This window comes from Peromyscus leucopus, chromosome 9, assembly GCF_004664715.2.
Source record: "Peromyscus leucopus breed LL Stock chromosome 9, UCI_PerLeu_2.1, whole genome shotgun sequence".
Lineage (NCBI taxonomy): Eukaryota > Metazoa > Chordata > Mammalia > Rodentia > Cricetidae > Peromyscus > Peromyscus leucopus.
This window is the reverse complement of record NC_051070.1, coordinates 34669982-34688186: the sequence shown is the minus strand read 5'-3', so window position 1 is coordinate 34688186 and position 18205 is coordinate 34669982.

Below are 18205 nucleotides of genomic sequence, written 5' to 3'. Positions count from 1 at the left end.
GGCTCCAGACATTAATTGGGTAATTGGAGATATTCTCAATTCATTTTAAGTAATTTATTCCACGAGCTTTTCTGTTAATGTTATAAAATCCATCAGTGCTATTCATCCAACATCTTCAGGCCTTGCCTTAGATGTCTTTAAAAGAATTGTCTTCTAATAGCTCCTACGAAAGTTAGAGTTTTCAGTATGTGATGTTTCTGGCCAATGAATTGTGAGTGAAGCAAATTTATTACTTGTGAGAAGTGTCAAATGGTAGGTTTATCATATTTTATTTTTCCCTATCCTGGTGGTTTTACTTAGGATTTTTAAGTTGATGGCTTGTTTGTTTTTGTTGTTGTTTTTTTTTTTTTTTTTTCATCATGTAGTGAGAGCAATATTACACTTCTACTGTTAATTCTGTTGGATTTTGGATCACTTTGTTATTGAAAAAATTATTCTCAATGACAGCACACTGTTTAAGAAATTGAACTGAAAAATAAGATGTGTGACATTAATCGTAAGATTATTTTCGAAGACCACATCCATCGGGAGTTGTGGGAAATATGTATGGGATTTTTCTCAAGTGAACCATATTTATAAAAATAATTAATAATACCATTCTAATTAAAATTCATATGTGCAACAATTTACCATGTCTATGTATTGTAATGAGTGAAAATGTAATTGCTGTAATCTTGACAACTGAGAAACAAATTAAGAATATAACCCTTTTGTACAGACCCAAATAAATACAATATGTGTCTGTTTGTTTCTCTCATTTAGCTATTCAGCAATGCTTCCTAATAATTCCTTAAATCCAAGTGCTTAGTATGGATTATAAACATCAACATCTCTATACACACATTTTCAGGGCTCTTGATTTTTTGAAACTTAGCATTCCTTTGTTAGAAATAGTGTTTCTTAAAAATAATCATGGACTTGTAGTCTTTCTCAATTATAAAATCAATGCCATAAATTATTTAACAATCTGATACAAAGCTTGGTTTTCTTATTTTTTTAAATTATTTCCTTAAGTTTGGATTTGTGGATAGGTATAGTTTGAAAGACACAGGGATCGCCCAGCGACAGAGAAATGGATAAGATCTACATGAGCAAACTGTGGGTGAGGAGAGGTAATGGAGGGCAAGGGATGGGGGAAAGAGAGCTTAGGGGAGCAGGAGGTTTGAGCTAGATCAGGAACATACTGGGAGAACAATGAAAGAGATACCATGACAAGTGAAGACACCATGGGAATAGGAAGAAGCAGAGTGCTAGGGAGGTCCCCAGGAATCCACAAAGATAACTCCACCATAGCCTACTGGCAATGGTCGAGAGGGTGCCTGAGCAGACCTACTCAGGTGATCTGATGGCCAAATACCTTAACTGTCATGATAGCACCCTCATCTAGTGCCTGGTGGAAGCAGATGCAGAGATCCACGGTTGGATTCCAGGCAGAGCTCCAGGAGTTCAATCTACGAGAGAGAGTAGGGATTCTATGAGCAAGAGATATCAAGAACATGACTAGAAAAATGCAGAGACAACTAAACAAACTAGTGGAAACACATGAACTGTGGACCAATAGCTGAGGAGCCCCCATGGTACTGGGCTAGGCCCTCTGGATAAGTAAGACAGTTGTTTAGCTTGAACTGTTTAGGAGACCCCCAGGCAGTGGGACCAGGACCTGTCCCTAGTGCATGAGTTGGGTTTTTGGAACCTAGTGCCTATTGTGAGACACTTTGCACAGCCTTGGTGCAGGAAGGAGGGGCTTGGCCCTGCCTCAACTGAATGTACCAGGATCTGCTGACTCCCCATGGGAGACCTTGCCTTGGGGGAGGTTGGAATGGGGGGTGGTTTGTGGGGGAAGGCTGGGGGTTGGGAGGAAGGAGGACAAGGGAATCTATTGTTGATATGTAAAAAGAATAGAAAATCTCTTAATAAAGAAAATATTTCCTTAAGTTTTATTTTCTATGTGTGGATTTTTTCCTCTACGTATGTCTATTTGCACATGTATACTATGGTAGAGAAGGCCAGAAGAGGCCAAAAGATACCCTGGGATTGTATTTACAGAGACTTGTGAATCAACATGGGATGTTGGGAATTCACCCAGGTCCTCGGATGGAACAGCCAATTTTTTTCTTGCTCAGTCATCTTTGCAGTTTTCTAAAATGTTAGATTTCTTTTTGTTGACTTTGTGGTTTCAATAATTCCCCTGACAACTATCTAAATAAGTGTTTTGTTGTGTGATTTTCTAGCTTATAAAATTTAAGAAGTTTAATAGGCATTTCAGGGAAAATAACATGTTTATGGTTATGTGATACATTGCTAAGGACTAAGAAATAATTAAATAATTATGACTGCTGCTTAAAGCAGATTGTGAAATAGAAAATTTTACCTAAACATAATATATTAAAACTCTAGTGCTTATGAAGTATTCAAAGATGGAGACTATGTAGTAGATTTCTTTCCATCAAGACAGAGTGAGTGAAATGCCCTGAAGAAACAGGAGCTACTAAAAGCTGTAGACTATGCCTTAGAGGTGAAAGAAACTTGGAGCCTATTATTCTTTGATAAAGCCATGCTAGTAAGTTTGTGTAAATATCTACTTCATGGATAACTCTAAATTGATGTTAATTGATTTGAAGGAAATGCTACGATTTCAGCAATATAATGATTTTTATCTGTAGTGTAAAGGTCATGCTTTTCAAATTTTTCAACACTCAAGCAGAAAGTAAGTACTGGAATTCTTTCATCTTAACTACTTTAAAAATTATCATGGCAGCCCGCTGACCTTGTGTGGTCATGTGCCAGTAGCATAAACAGGTGTGTGGTCGAGAAATGGGAAAAGGGGAGCAGATCTTAAGACACAAAGACTGTGAGAAATAGGCTGATATGTGTGGCCTACACAGCTGCCTGGGGCCATGCTGATGTCTGGGTCCTAGCTGTAGTCAAGGACCATTTGTGGTTCCCTGTTCCTACCAGAGCCGGAGTCTGTATTGATGTCCTCGGCCCATGTTAGCGCTGAAGGCCAAGCAGATGCTTGTGGTCTGTTCTCCAGCCTGACACCATGCTGATGTCCAAAGGCCATATTGCCATGGGGGGCCATAACAATTTGACTGTCCTGGCTGCTACCCAAGCCAATGATGATGTTCGAGACCCAGCTTTGGCTAACGGCCATGCCTTAGTCCATGGTCCTACTGCAACTGGGGGCTGTGTTGATGTCTGTGGCCTTGTTACCTCTGGAGGCCATGGGAGAGCAGGGCCCTCATAACTGGGAGCCTGAGAACTGGTCTTGCCCCTCACAAACCATCTCAAAGGAGAGCTTCTCCCCTTGATGGCCTTCATTGCTAGAGCACAGGAGAGCTGACCCCCAAACTTCAATGGCCCTGGGAGAAATGACCCTCTCGTTGGCTGGCACAGGGAGAGCTGGCCCCACCCCTCTCAGGGCATGTGAGTGAGATGATCCAGATGGTTTGTGTTTGGAATAGCTGCCTCTGACCCTCACCTGAGGAAGGCAATCCCAGTCGAGTCCCGGACAGACTAACTCAGTTACCACCCGGACCCACATTCAGGGCTTTGAGTTGGCCCACTCCAACATATACTCCATCTGTGACTTGCTGAAGCTTATGAATGGATCTGCCCAGTGGAACCATAGCAGCTGGGTCTCCGTAACTTGGGGCAGCAGCAAGATATCTGAAAGAAGTTTAGGAAGTTTAGGTGAAGGTCTAGTCTTGGTGTGTCATAAGCCAGAGGCCTTGAATCAGACCAACAACTCATGTCAATGAACATTTGAATATAGAGCTGTATTGTCTAACGGGTATACGGCATGGCACACTGCAGCTTCTAAGGCCTATGAGATGAATGGATATGTGATGGAGAAGCAGGAAAGGTGGAGAAATGAGATATTTTTCCTTCTTTCTTTTTTATTTTATTTTTTGGGGGGAGGCTACAAGGGTGGAGGTTGGACATGGAAGGACTCTTTGAGTGGTATTGGGGTTCATACTGTGAATAAAAAGATTTGTGTTAATAAAAATTTTATGGTAATCATAAACCTAGACATTCTATTTTGTTTTTGATGTAGAATGTCAAAATACGTATTTATAATCTAAAAAGAAAGGAACTTTTTTTTAGGAATAAGTTTATGACATGAAAATCCAGAATAAAAAATATGTCGTTACATATTCCCCCAAAGAGTTTGATTGAAATGCTCCCTTCAAGCTGTGTATTTCTACCAAGAACTCATACAGGTGAAATGAAAAACTGATGAGAAAAATACAGGGTCAGAAAAAAATGTGTCTAAATTCCAACTCTTAGGAATGCTATGAAAATGCCCTGTGTTGGGAAATTAATTTTAGCTGTTTGTCTGAGAAGTTTAGTACAAACACAAAAACACTGAAATTAAAATTAACTCATACTGTGGGAGACCACAGAGGCTCTCTAGTAAGGCCTTACTCAAGGTCAGAAAGTCTGAGCTTGCTTTTCCCATCAGGGCTGCATAATGGGATGATTTGGCCAAGGGCCTGGTTACCAGGTGTTTTGAAGGGTCTGCACATGGCTGTACATTGTGCTTTGATCTTGAAAGGAGGAGTTCTTTTGCCTCTCCCCTTGGTATTATATAAAAAGTCCTTTAGAATAAAACTCCAGATGACTGAGTATTGACCCAGGGCACTCGTTAAGCTATCTTGTGTCTCTTTCTCTCCATCTATATCTATCTAATACTTCCTCATTCCTCTCTCCTCTCCCAAGAACCCTTTGACAGGTTGTATCTGGACTCCTACATCATGTTAAGAAATTCTATTCATTAAGAACAGGTATAACTAGAGAAAAATGATTTTACCATAAAATTACAGTTTGTTGTGCACATAAATTGGACTTCTTTTTACTGTATAATTGTGTTGCTAAATGTGTTTCCTTGAACTTCATTTTGTGGTAGCCTACCAGCAGAATTATCATGTTTCCTCTAAGTATTAGCATCATGAAAACAAGTATTCTTTGAAACTAAATTTTGCATTACTTCCTTCATATTCATATAGTATAGCATATACCATTCTTTTTAAAAGAATCTCCAGCTTTGTCCTGGACAGTAAGAGGTATCGTGGTGCTAAGATTCTACCATTAAGCAGTATCTCCTAGTACCAATACTATAGGTAGAACTATATTGTTTTACCTAAGAAATATACAATTTAATTAAAAAAATACTTCCTAACATAAAAATAATAGTCCATTCTGTGTCAAGTGAAAATTTATGTTGTGACCTTAAACATGTCACAGATTATATGGCAGGTACAGCTTCCCAAATCTAGAGGGGACAGATTCAGACTGTACTGAAGATCCTCTATCTGTTACAGTAAACCCTGAGATAATCTTAAGATACTGTCTTTAAGTAATAGTCAGGAGGCAAGACAAAAGCAATTGGTGATTTTTTTAGAGTAATCCACATTTGCTTGCATTATATTTTGAATACTTACTTGAGTGTCACATAAGAACTAAGATTCTGTCTTATTGTTTCTGATAGTGGGGCAATTGGTTTGAGCATATGCATACAAAATGACTAGGAGAAACAAGAATTACCAAATGCATTTAAAAAAATAAGCTCAAACCAGCTGAAATTCAAAGTTGAATTCAGGAACTTAATACACTAAAAATAATCCTGTTTAGATAGTGATACAGCATTCAGACAGACTGTCAGGGAGGAAGGAGAGTTATGGCAGTGCCATTTTGTCAATCTATTTTCATTATTTGCCATGTTTACCACACTCCACCACTGTGTGCTATATGGTATATTTTAAAGTATGTTTTCTGGTTGATAGTTCTGACTCCAGAAAGATCAGAGAGACAGAGAACAATATGTTCACTGCCTACTTTACAAGTGTGTATATAATTTTGAATGATTTGGGGCTGATGTTTATCCTGTAGAAGTGCTAGCTGAAGTCATTATAAAAGCTGTTTAGAATATTCATACTGCTGGAAGCGTTTTATGGATCATGACTTTGGACAGGAATTATTCTCCAGAGAATGTTACCTTTAATTTAGTGATCAAACTATCCTCTAATTTATTTTTGAAGCCTTTAACATTAACAGAATACAATAAATTAATAATCATAGTTCTCATGATTATTTTTATTGTATTTAATATATTTGGTTCAAAGGTCAATTTTTATAGCTGTTGAATTACAATAGAGTTATATAACTGTCACTGAATGTATTTCAAAAGGCTGAGAAAATCAGTATATATTTATAATACTCTGCTGAAATACTATTACTATATTATGAAATTAATTATTTTGCTATTGTGAGGTCCATCAATATTAGCCTTCAAATATGGGTCTTTCTAAGAGAATACATCTTAAATATCTCGTTTCAGACTGCATATTACTATGAACTTTTTACTATCTCCTTTATCCTGTCTTAAAAAGAAAGTACTTCCATACATCTTTGAGAGTCTTACAATACCCTGGTGCTATGAGGGAAAAACGGCAGCTTGAACACACCCTCCAGCACCCCTGTTACTATACTTTTATCCCTATGTTTGTAATAAAACTGTGAAGAATAATTGTTTGCAATAGAGGCTTGGTTTAGAGAACTTAAAGAGAAATTTAAACCTTTCTGCATCAAAGGTTTGGTTGTATTATCCTTACATGAATCCAGTGAACTAATTTTTTTTCTAACAAAGAAGTGAAATAATGCTAAATCAGATGGCACTGGGTTAAAGATACATTTATATTTTCTCCCTTGTGAATCTGAGTGATTTAAGAATTCTACTTTCTTAATGCATGTTATGTCAGAGTATCATACTGAATTTGGCTTTTATTTTGAATAATGTAAAATCTCTTACTGTTAGGATTCTGTTAATTATTCTATTAAGAATTTATGAATTCTACATTTGTCATTTTCTCAAGGCTATGAAAGAATGTCTTGACAGAAAAAAAAATCAAGGAAAAGGACGCCTGCCTTGACTCTCACTTTAAAAAGGAACAATGGCTAGAGTATCTATCTGAGCTATGAGACCAAATAATAGCACAATTTGTTCACATTGTAATGGATCAGAAAGTAGAGAGTATAAGCTAGCACCAGAATAATCTATAGCCATGAAGGTCCACCCTGTGTCAACAATGTCTTCTTGCTGGAAAACATGTTCCAAAGTTGCCCAACTTTTGAAAAAATAACTATAAGCTGGGAACCAAGTGTTTGAACACGTGGGTCTATGGAGGGCATTTCATATTTGAACTATCAAGTAATTTAAAGGTGATCATGTCATAATGAATCTAATTAACAGGAAATATCAACTAAAACATTAACTACATCAAGCTAAAAACTGTTAAACTTGGTGAATAGAAAGCAATATTAAAATTTCTACCTGAATTTTAGGCAGTCTCAATTTTTTTGGATCAAAAAAACTAACATTAAGTGAATTTATCAACCTACTACATTAAATATCTGTTTTTTGCTTACTATTTTTCTCTTTTCATTTTTATGGATTAAAGACAAGGTCATCTGCATGGTAGCCAATAACACTATAAATAGACAGATCCCTAACCTTTCTTACCTTTAATAAGTATATTAATTCCTATAAATGTTCCAGTAGATGAGATCTTGTTGAACTTCACCATTGAAAATTCGGCTTAATAGATCTTACCTTCAAAGAGGTGCTTCAAAAGAAATTTCCTTTTCTTATGGTTTAGAGCACCTTCATGCTCCAGTCATTAATTTTTTATTTATTGCATAGTTCTCTCTGATTATCTTTTGAAGACATGCATCTAAACAGGCTGGTAAGATACCCTACTTTATTCCCTAGAGGATTTGACAAATTATTCCTTTGTTTAATACACATGAAGAAAAACAGCTAACTTTTTGAAGTTTTATCACTTCAAAATCATTTTGTAGATTCTATTTTCATCAGTTTTAGTATCAGACATGAAAACTACATATTTTTAAACATATTGTGGATTCAAAGGAATCAAAGACATGATTTTTATCATATGAAGCTATGTAAGTATGCACACATATCAATCAATTTATCATTCGAAATGATTAAAATTTTATTCAAAACAATAGTATTTTACATTCTATAGCATGTTAAACTTTATAAAGAAATAATTATGGCAATTTAAATCACATTTCATCAATTCTTTTATGGAAAAGTCACTTTGACTGCAAAATTGGGTAAAATAATAAATAATTATATTACAATTTTTATTTGCAGAAAATATATTCTTATAGTTCCTGTCAGGTCTATGATCCAAATCTATATAACAATTTCAGTCTGAATGGAAAATTGCCTTGAAGATTAAATATTCTATTGTATCACAATCTACCTTTATTCTAGATTGATCGACAAAATTCTTCTTCCTACTCCCCACCTAAACAATCAACTATGTATTCTACATTTTTATAATCCTAAAGTCTTGGTGAGTGTAGTGTGTGTGTGTGTGTGTGTGTGTGTGTGTGTGTGTGTACCTCTGTGTTATCACGGTGCCACTTCTGTTCTTTATCATTACAGGCACTTTATTCCACTCCCATTTTCGGTTTTGTTTAAGCTATCATCACTTTACAACTTGATAAAATGGCAGTTCTTATTAGCATTGCTTTCTTCTGGGCTTCTCCATGACTATGTTCCAATATAGTTTTCGTTAAACAAATATTACATCCTGTGATTACAAGACATTTGTTGTTTGAAGCTTTCATAAAACCTCATAGTTCAGGCAATGATTACTATACAACATATTGTTATTAGAATGATGCGGGGGTGGTTTGTTTTATGAGTTTAGAGAAAATGTAGAAAAGCCTGTTTTTTGTTTTTTTTTTTTTTTCTTCCTGGTAGCAGTTTGCCCTCCCTCCTCTTCTTCTGTCAGTTCTTCCCATCCCTTCCACCTCTGTTCCCATCCCCCAGTCCACTCCTCCATTTCTGTTTTTGAATGGCCAAGTCTCCAATGAGTATCAACAGAACATGGCATATCAAGTTGCAGTAAGAATAAGCGCCTCTCATATACTAAGGCTGGGCAAGGAAACCCAGTACGAGGAGTAGGGTCCCAAATGTCAGTAAAAGAGTCATACAGCCAGCCCCTGTTCCCACTGTTAGGAGTACCACAAAAGGACCATGTAACACAACTATAACACATATGCAGAGTGCCTAGGTCAGTCCCATGCAGGCTCCCTGGTTGTCCGTTCAATCTCTGTGATCCCAGGTTAGTTGATTCTGTGAGTTTTCTTGTGCTGTTCTTAACCCCTCTGACTTAGAGAATCCTACAGAAGAAGGTATGACAGGAAAAGCCTGTCCTAACAAACAATCAAACAAACAAAATTAAATATTTAGTTGTACTGGCTATATCCTTGGCTGAATTTTATGGACAAGAAGATAGTCATAAGCAGAAAACAAAAGAAAAAAGGATGCAGAAGGAAATAATGATGAAACTGTAGCTGGGGTTTTCTCCAGTCCTGCCTGGCCCATGATCAGGACAAATCTCTATCACCCACCAGTCCCACAGCCCCTCAGATTCAACTGAGTAAACACACAGAGACTTATATTGTTTACAAACTGTATGGCCGTGGCAGGCTTCTTGTTATCTAATTTTTTATCTTAAATTAACCTATGTTTATTAGTCTATAAGTTGCGACGTGGCTCATGGCCTTTAGGTACCTTACATCTTGCTTGTCATGGTGGCGGCTGGCAGTGTCTCTCTGCCTCTGCCTTTCACTTCCTGGAATTCTCCTTTCTCCTTGTCCCACCTATACTTCCTGCCTGGCTACTGGCCAATCAGTATTTAATTTATTAACCAATCAGAGCAACACATTTAACATACAGAACATCCCACAGCATGAAAGGATGAAAACAGAAGAAAATAAGAAAGGCTTTAAGAAACATTGTTTTCTTTGACCAATTTCATTTAACTCTGCCTACACAGATGGGTGTTTTGGCTACTAATACAAGCTACTGTGCTGTCATTGTCTTTTAGATCTTGGGTTTTTGTTTGTTTGTTTGTTTGTTTTTGCTTTTTTGAGACAAGGTTTCTCTGTGTATCTTTTCTTGGTGAAGCCTTTTTTCTTGGAACTCACTTTGTATTCCAGGCTGACCTCGAACTCACAGAGATCTGCCTACCTCTGCATCCAGAGTCCTGGGACTAAAGGTGTGCACCACCACCACCCAGCTTTATGTCTTAGTTTTGTACTAGACTTGAGTTATAAATATAATACAGAATTTTTCATTTAAAACAAATGAAATTGAACAAATAGGGGGGACAGAAAAGTAAATAAAAAGTATGGGATGGAGACAAGGTATAAAGGGCAGGAAATCTGTTCACCAACTTTTTTTTACTATGAGGCCTATGAAAATACTATTGTAGGTTTATTTCAAGAGAAAAAATATTGCAATTAAATATCTGTTGTAAATATGCAAATAAATATATCTACACTAGTAAACAATGTGTTCCATAATTTTACAAAAGAGAAAAATTACATTTTGGCAGAAATAATAGCAAGCCAAAAAGCCAATATTGGTCAAGTACTGAAAATACATGTTTTAAGCATAGTGTATCAATAAGCTTACTTAATATATTTTAATACACATTCAGTATCATAGTAAAAAATCGTACACAAGGATAAATAGAAAAAAAGTTTAAAAAGTAAGAATATCTCAGAACATAGCTAATTTCATTAGCTGAATACTTATCAATGGTAATATAAAGAGGCAAACTATCAATATATAGATTCCAAGGGAAATTTCCTGGTTTCACAAAAACAGAACACTACATAGTGGATTTGACCAAAATGATGAATTCTGAAAAACTAACAAGGTTTCCTCAAGCACTTGGGTGAGGAAAAGCTTTTTAAGGTCAAGCAAGCAGTAACTCTGATTAAATTGAGAGAAAGGAAACCATGAAATGATCAGTGAAAAGTCAACATGCCTCATAGTGAAAACATGAAATTCATGTAGATTAGTGATAGACAAGCAATAAAATATAACAAAAAGCTCATCAGCCTTCTCTTGCCAATTGGTACGGCAGGTTACATGAGGAAATACAGAATGATTTTACTATTTGTAGATGAATGTTTCAGGTAATCATAAAAGAGAAAGAATCTAATTTTGGCCTGGGGGGGATCTTTTAGTGGGTAAAATGCCGGATATTGAAGCATTGGGAACTGAATTTGAAAACCCAGAACCCATGTTGACTGGATTTGGAAGCTCTTGTCTATAATACCTGAATTCTGACTATGAGATGTGAGCTAGAGACAGAAGAATTCCTGGAAGCTTGAGGGACTGCAAGCCTCACAAATATGTGACTGAACAAGAGATTCTTTCTCAACAAGGAGAAGATGACAGCCATATTCTACTGAGGTTGTCTTCCTGCTTATATACATCTGTGCCATGGTATATGCAGACCTACACTCATAATTAGGGACACACACACACAAAAAAAAATTGAAAAATATTTATATATGTGTGTGTTTTATAATCTCAAAAAGTAAAATTAATCTCTTTAAAAGATGATAGTTCTGTGAGCAGGAAAGAGAGATTATGAGTCATGGTTTTGTGTATAATTGAATGTGAGATTTTAGGATGTTAAGTTCTTTCTAAAGAATAGAAAAATAGAAAGGATAGATTTAAATTCAAGACATGCATATAAGTTTGCCTTACAGACAGAACTTCGAAATGGTAAGAGAAATCTAGTAATACATAGAGAATTTTAGAAGATGGAGTGACAGATGTCCCATGTCCTCAATTGTGAAACTTTTTAATGAAGCCTAAAGTATTATCTGAAATTAATGATAAGCAAGATACATTTTATGGGGTTTTGGTTTATAAATTAAGCTATGCAGCTTTCAGAGTCATAAATTGTCCACCTCTCCTTACTGCAATACCCTACCCATGGCCTTATACACTGCCTAGTCTTATGCCAACCTCTCTCTCCCTCTTCCTCTCCACCTCCTCACTCTCTCCTTTCATGAATCTTCTCATGTAGCAGTCTACTCCAAACTCATAATCCTCCTAGTTAACATTTGGGAAAAAAATGTTAAGATACAACTAGGCATCTCTACACCCAGCAACAGTAGTGGTTTTTTTTCAAGGTCATGATGACTTACTCTTTGCTATCCCTGCACATGAGAGAACAATAAGAGAACAATTGCACTGAATTGAGCATCAGAACACTGTCTATTGCATAAATTCCTACACACATTTCCAACTATTATTTCAATATCAAGTCATAGGACACTCCTAAATACCATGGACATGGCTTTCAAATGGCAATTGCCATTTTGAGAAAAGGCCTAAAATTCAGAAATTAAAGTAGGATAAAATAAATATTTCAAGTTATTAAACCATGAAATCTTCGATATTTTTCAGCAAGTTGGGAGAGTAATATCTAATCCTGAACCAGTTTGTTTTTTCCTAACCTTCAGCTGAATTTTAAGTAGAACTTGGAAACAGGAAATACATATCTAAAATGTGCAACACTGGAGAGAGGCCTTAAAAGCAGTTAATTTAATTTGCCTTTAGATGGCAGTATTGGTCTTCCTAAGATTGAAATAAGTTTGAGAACTGAATTCATGAGGAAAATACATGCTTTCTAAATACCCTTACTGCAACACAAAAACCCAGGCTTATCAAAGAAGTGGGTGGATGTAATATACATACAGATTAAACTGGAAGTCTATACAAACAGTGATAATGGGTGAAAACACAAACTGTGCAAATCTGATTGACATGTTAGTTAATTAAAAGCAACAAGCAAAGGAGGTTTGGGATCACTGAAGGGATTATTCACAGTGACAAGTATTCCAAATTGTTCTCTTTCTGGGAAGAAGGAAGAATCAATGAATGAAATTAAAAACAAACAAGCAAACAAACAAAATCCTCCAGGATGGTGCATGTTAACACATCCAGTGAAAGACCCAGGTGACACAGAAGTTATCTTACTGTGTGGAAGGCTAAAGATTTCTTATATTCTCTCTGTGGGGAGTATATTGCCCACTCATGAGTTTCTTTAACATTCAAAGTGTTTGACCCTTCTTAAACCTAAAACCTTACAAACTTTTATAGTTTGATTAATTTAAATTATTAAATAATAGCAACACTTATGTTTTCCAGAGTTTCAGATTAATTCACAAAAACCTGCAGGCATTTTCAACACACAAGTCAAAGTCTCAAGAACACATTAGTGCCCAGATAATCATTCCCTTACAATCTGCAGTGGCTTCATGACTTGTTTAGAAACTGCTTTTCTCAACATAGGATAGCTCTAATTCCAAGAATGTTTACTTGCTTTAATTTAAAATTGACAATCTGTTTCAATAAACACACTCATATCAGTTTGTGCATGGCTTCCTATACTCACCTGGGCAAAAAAAAAAGAAAAAGAAAAAACCTCTAATAGCTGGCAATATCTGTTATTTCTGTTATGACAGCTAAATGTAATGTTTGACTTGCATTTTAATGAATGTTTTATGTTTTTCTCCAATGATAGTAACATAATGTTCTGTTATCAGAAAATATTTGACACATGAAAAGACAGAAACTATTATTTTGTGTACTTTCAGAATCATACTGAGCCAGATTCCAATCTTGTATAGTGTATCTTTTTTTTATTCTATCTTTATTTTATTTTTTATTACATCTACTTATTCTTCTCTTAGACAATACATCCCAACCACAGCTTCCCCTTCTTCTCCTCTTCTTCTGGACACTTCCCTATCTCTCAGATTCATTGCTCTTTCATTGAAAAGAGCAGGCCTCAAGTGGTATCAATGGAGCTAGGCATAACAGGATGCAAGAAGACTAAGCACATACCCTCCTATCAAGGCTGGATGAGAAAACCTACTCAAGTAGGAAGAAAAGGGTCCCATGAGCAAACAAACAAACAAACAAAAAATCAGAGATACCCCCACTCCTACTGTTAGGAGTCCAATAGAAAAAACCCAAGCTAAAAAGACCCCAGCATGCATGCAGATCATTATAGGCTCCATGGTTGCTGCTTCAGTCTCTGTGAGCCCCTATGAACCCTGCTTAGTTGATTCTGTGGGCTGTGTTCTCCTGGTGTCCTCAACACCTCTGGCTCCTACAATCCTTCTTCCCCCTCTTCTACAGAGTTCCCTGAGCTCTGCTTGATGGTTGGCTATGGATCTCTGTATCTGCTCCCATAAGCTACTGGAAGAAATCACTCTGATGACAAATGAGTAACGCATCAATCAATGAATACAGCAGAATATCATACTTTTAAAAAATGTGTATTGTGTTTCTCCTTCTTTACTCCTGTTTAAAAAGTAGGATGATCAATGAGACATTGTTTGTGAAAACTACTGATTTTAGTCTTACCAAAATGTATATTTATTTATTCAGTAGGACCAAACCAAAACAAATGAGCAAATAAATAATAATAATAATAATAATAATAATAATAATAATAACAATAATGGATGTCATATGATCACTGTCAAGTTTACAACCTGACCCAGGAACTTGAGTTTTCAGTGTTTTATTGAATATTGTATTAAGCGTTTAGCTCAGGTTAATTTGGTGTTTGACTGATGTAAAGTAATGATCTTATTATATTGGAAATTATATTTTATCACTTCTTGTAGCTGTGTACAAAACCAATCTTTTTCTGTTTACAGTTGGGCAATTCTCCTTAGTTGTCTTTTGGCCAAGTTGTGTTTCCATTGCATTCTCTAGTGGTTGATGGAAAGCATCAGTTTCAAATTAGGTTCTAAATAAAAAAAAAAAAATGTACTTTATTCATACAAAAGTACCTGCTGAGCATTACTTAACTGTCTATTGTTGATAGGTGTAATGTAATTTAGGTTTTACTAGATCTGTTCCTTTTTTTTCATTGCACAATAATGTAAAACTTACAAATTTAAATGTGCATTCTTCAGTTGTTATTTGAGTACCGTCTATGTTCTTATATTTTTATTAAATGCATTAAAGGCATTCATAAAATAGTATCTTGCCCCAGTATAAAATATGAATGTTTACCTTAATATAGTGAATAGAAATTATATGTTGCATAAATTCTATTTTTCTTTAATTAATTAGCATATCTTTTAAGAGCCATGAGGTCAATACATTTCCCATTCCAGAATGATAGTTGATATTTATGTTAACATATTATTTCAACATGAATTGTTGCATTGATCATTTCCTAATTGCTGATTTGCAGCCTGAATCAACATGGAAATGGCCACTCTCAATTACTCACTCGGCTGCTTAGCAACAGTTTCACTAGACATATACGCTTATGTTTCTAAAGTTTCCTTTTAAGATAAATTATAAAACAATTGAAACTAGAAGTTATTTCTATACTTTTAAACAAGTAAAAGGCATTTGGGTCACTGATGTGTATCAGTAATTAATTCGAGAACAATGCAGTTTTGAAATGTATAACCAACAAAATATGTTTTTAAAGACAGATGCCTGTGCATTTGGAGTGTGTGTGTGTGTCCCTCGCATTCCTCTATATAACAGAGTTTCAATGTCATGATACACATGACATTTATATTCTCCCTCTAAAAATGTTGCATATTAAAAGAAGGATGAATTAGCAATTATGGAAGCTTATAGAAAAGTTATTAATCCACTCTTGGGGTCTCCTGACAGTTCAAGTGGAAGCTGAAAATGAGCAGGAATTATGTATGCTATATAAAGAGAGGTGATGACAAATAAGGTAGGAAGAGATTCCCCCAAGGATGGAGGCTGCAGAATGACACCAGATGTCCAAGGTAATTAATGCGATGATAAAGGGAATGAACTGCACTCACAGGCTGGAACCCATCAGACAGTATGCAGAAAATAAACTGCTGCCCTGTAAAAATAGGAGCTATTTAAACATAGAGATATTGCAGCACCACATTTTTAACCATTCTTTAAATAGAACATGAGAAGACTAACGGGGAAGACAACTGCCCCGGCCAGCAGGGCTTCAACGGGTTCTCAACCACCCTAAGGACAGAATGTTAGGGACAGGAGATACAAGGAAATACACTAAGACAATATTCTGATCAAGGTGCAACTTTATTTTTCTCCAGGAGGGTTTATATAGTTCCTGCAGGGAAGGGGGAGCAGGAAGCTGTTATCTGCATAGGGTGGGGCAAGCTAACAGGATATTTATGTAGGATGTTTACAGGATGAAAGATCAAGGGCTCTGACTCAATGTCCTGTTGCTAGGCAACCTGACTGTATGATGATCTAGTTCCCTGTCTTATCAGGGGTCTGTATTTTTCCACTACTAGAGATTCTGTCCTTGTCCCTGACATCTCCCCCTTCTTAGTAATATATCTAAGGGCCAACATCAGGCAGGTTCGAATGGTCTAAAAGGAGGTCTCTGAAAGAGGCTTTGCATGGAGAATTACAGAGGCCCTATCCCTTTAAAGGAAAATAGGCCCAAGAGGGAATGTCTCTCCAGACTCAAGCACCACAGGTATCCACATAGTGCGGGAATCAATGGAGCATGCAGTTTTTGAGATAGCGAAAATGCGTAAGCACAAGGCTACTATTGCACAACCACTATGGAACAGGGCATATAATCCAGGCTCTCGGGATTTTGGGGTACCATGGTTGCCAGGCTGTGCAGTCTCAGCTGCACTCCAATCATGCCTTGAGTGAGCCTTTTTCCCACACACAGGTGCAGCCTCCCTTCAGTGAAGGGGTCTGTGTGGGGCATCTCTCATCAGAGGAAATTTCAACCCTAGAGTCCTGCATATCAAGGAGATGGTAATGGACCTGGATCTGCCTGGCCCACAGGTCTGTTATTTGGCTTTGGATGAACCGAGTGAGCTGGGAAAGTGCCCATGGCCCAAAGGCAAGGACCAGGAGCAGGGCTACAACAGGTCCTAGGAGGGAGGAAAGAAGGGTCGTTAGCCAAGGGGAGGTGGAAAACCAATTCTAGAACCACCAAAGCTTTTGTTCTCCTTTTCTTTTTCTAGTCCTTTTCTAACCTTAGCCATACTGTCCCTGACTACCCTGGTGTGGTCTGTAAAGAAGCAACATTCCTCTTTGAGCAAAGTACAAAGGCCACCCTGTTATATAAAGAGGAGATCCAGGCCTCTCCTGTTCTGTAAAACTACCTCAGCTAGGGAGGAAAGGGATGACTCAAGGGCAGAAATTCCTTGTTCAAAATGGGCAATATCCTCATCAATGGACAGTTGAAGTTCAGAGTAATGTTGGTTGGACAGGACCAGAGAGGCAATCCCTGTGCCTGTTCCTGATGCTCCAACCCCCAAAAGGACTACTAAGGTGATGGCAGTAACAGGCTCCCATCAAGGCAGTCGTCTCAGCATGGCTTCTCTTCCTAGAGATCTAGGAATTGATCTGAGGAATAATAGGTTAGTCTAGGTGGAAGGGACCTAAGTGCCCTGAGTGGCAACACAGCGACCTGACCCAGTGATCTGCAGGTACACTACGTATGATGGGATCGGTGGGCTTCCTCTGCCATCAATGTTACAGGAATTTTTTAAAACAGTATCTTTATAAGCAGAAGGTTAGAATCAACTGAGCAAAGAAGATTTGGGTCTATGGAACATGCATCTTCTACCATTGTACCAATGAGGATGATGAGGGCTCCTGTGCTGACCATTCCTGCTCCTACTCCCGCTCCAACTGCTGTACCTGCTGGTCCTTCACGGGTGCCCTCTCTCTGGTCCTGCCCTGTTTGCTGTGCTACCTGCCAGCTATAGGTTGTGTCAACCTGGCCCAACATGGCTATGACTGCCTGTGACACCAAGGCCAGCAAGTCCGACAAGCCTTTCTGACACTTTGGATGAAAATTCACCACTGCCCTTGGAAACATGACCCCTGCTGTCAGACTGGATTTGTGACAAGCAGTGTCCCTGCTCAGCCCAGAACATGATTGACTATGGGACTTGTGTGTTGTGTGAAAGGTCTCAAACACAGTTTGCTGCAAAGTTCCCACTGTCCCCACCACAGGAACTCTGAGCAGAGTGATAACATAGCTAAAGGGCTGGTGGGGGTTGCTGTGGGCAAGGACAACAGCCTGGAGGGCTTGCTGGAGGGACAGCATTTGAAACAGAAGAAGTTTCCTCAGGAGAGGGGCTATCTCTCCTGGGCATATCAGGTATATTTACAGCTCTAACCAGGCGTTCTGGTAACCATGTGGGAGCAGAGTGTATCTGGTCAAGAATGCAGGCGGAACCTCATCCCCATATAAGGACCAGGTGAGGCTAAGGGTTCGAGGCTGTTACCTTTCTGGGGGCATTCCCTAGCGAAATGTCCGGGTTGTTT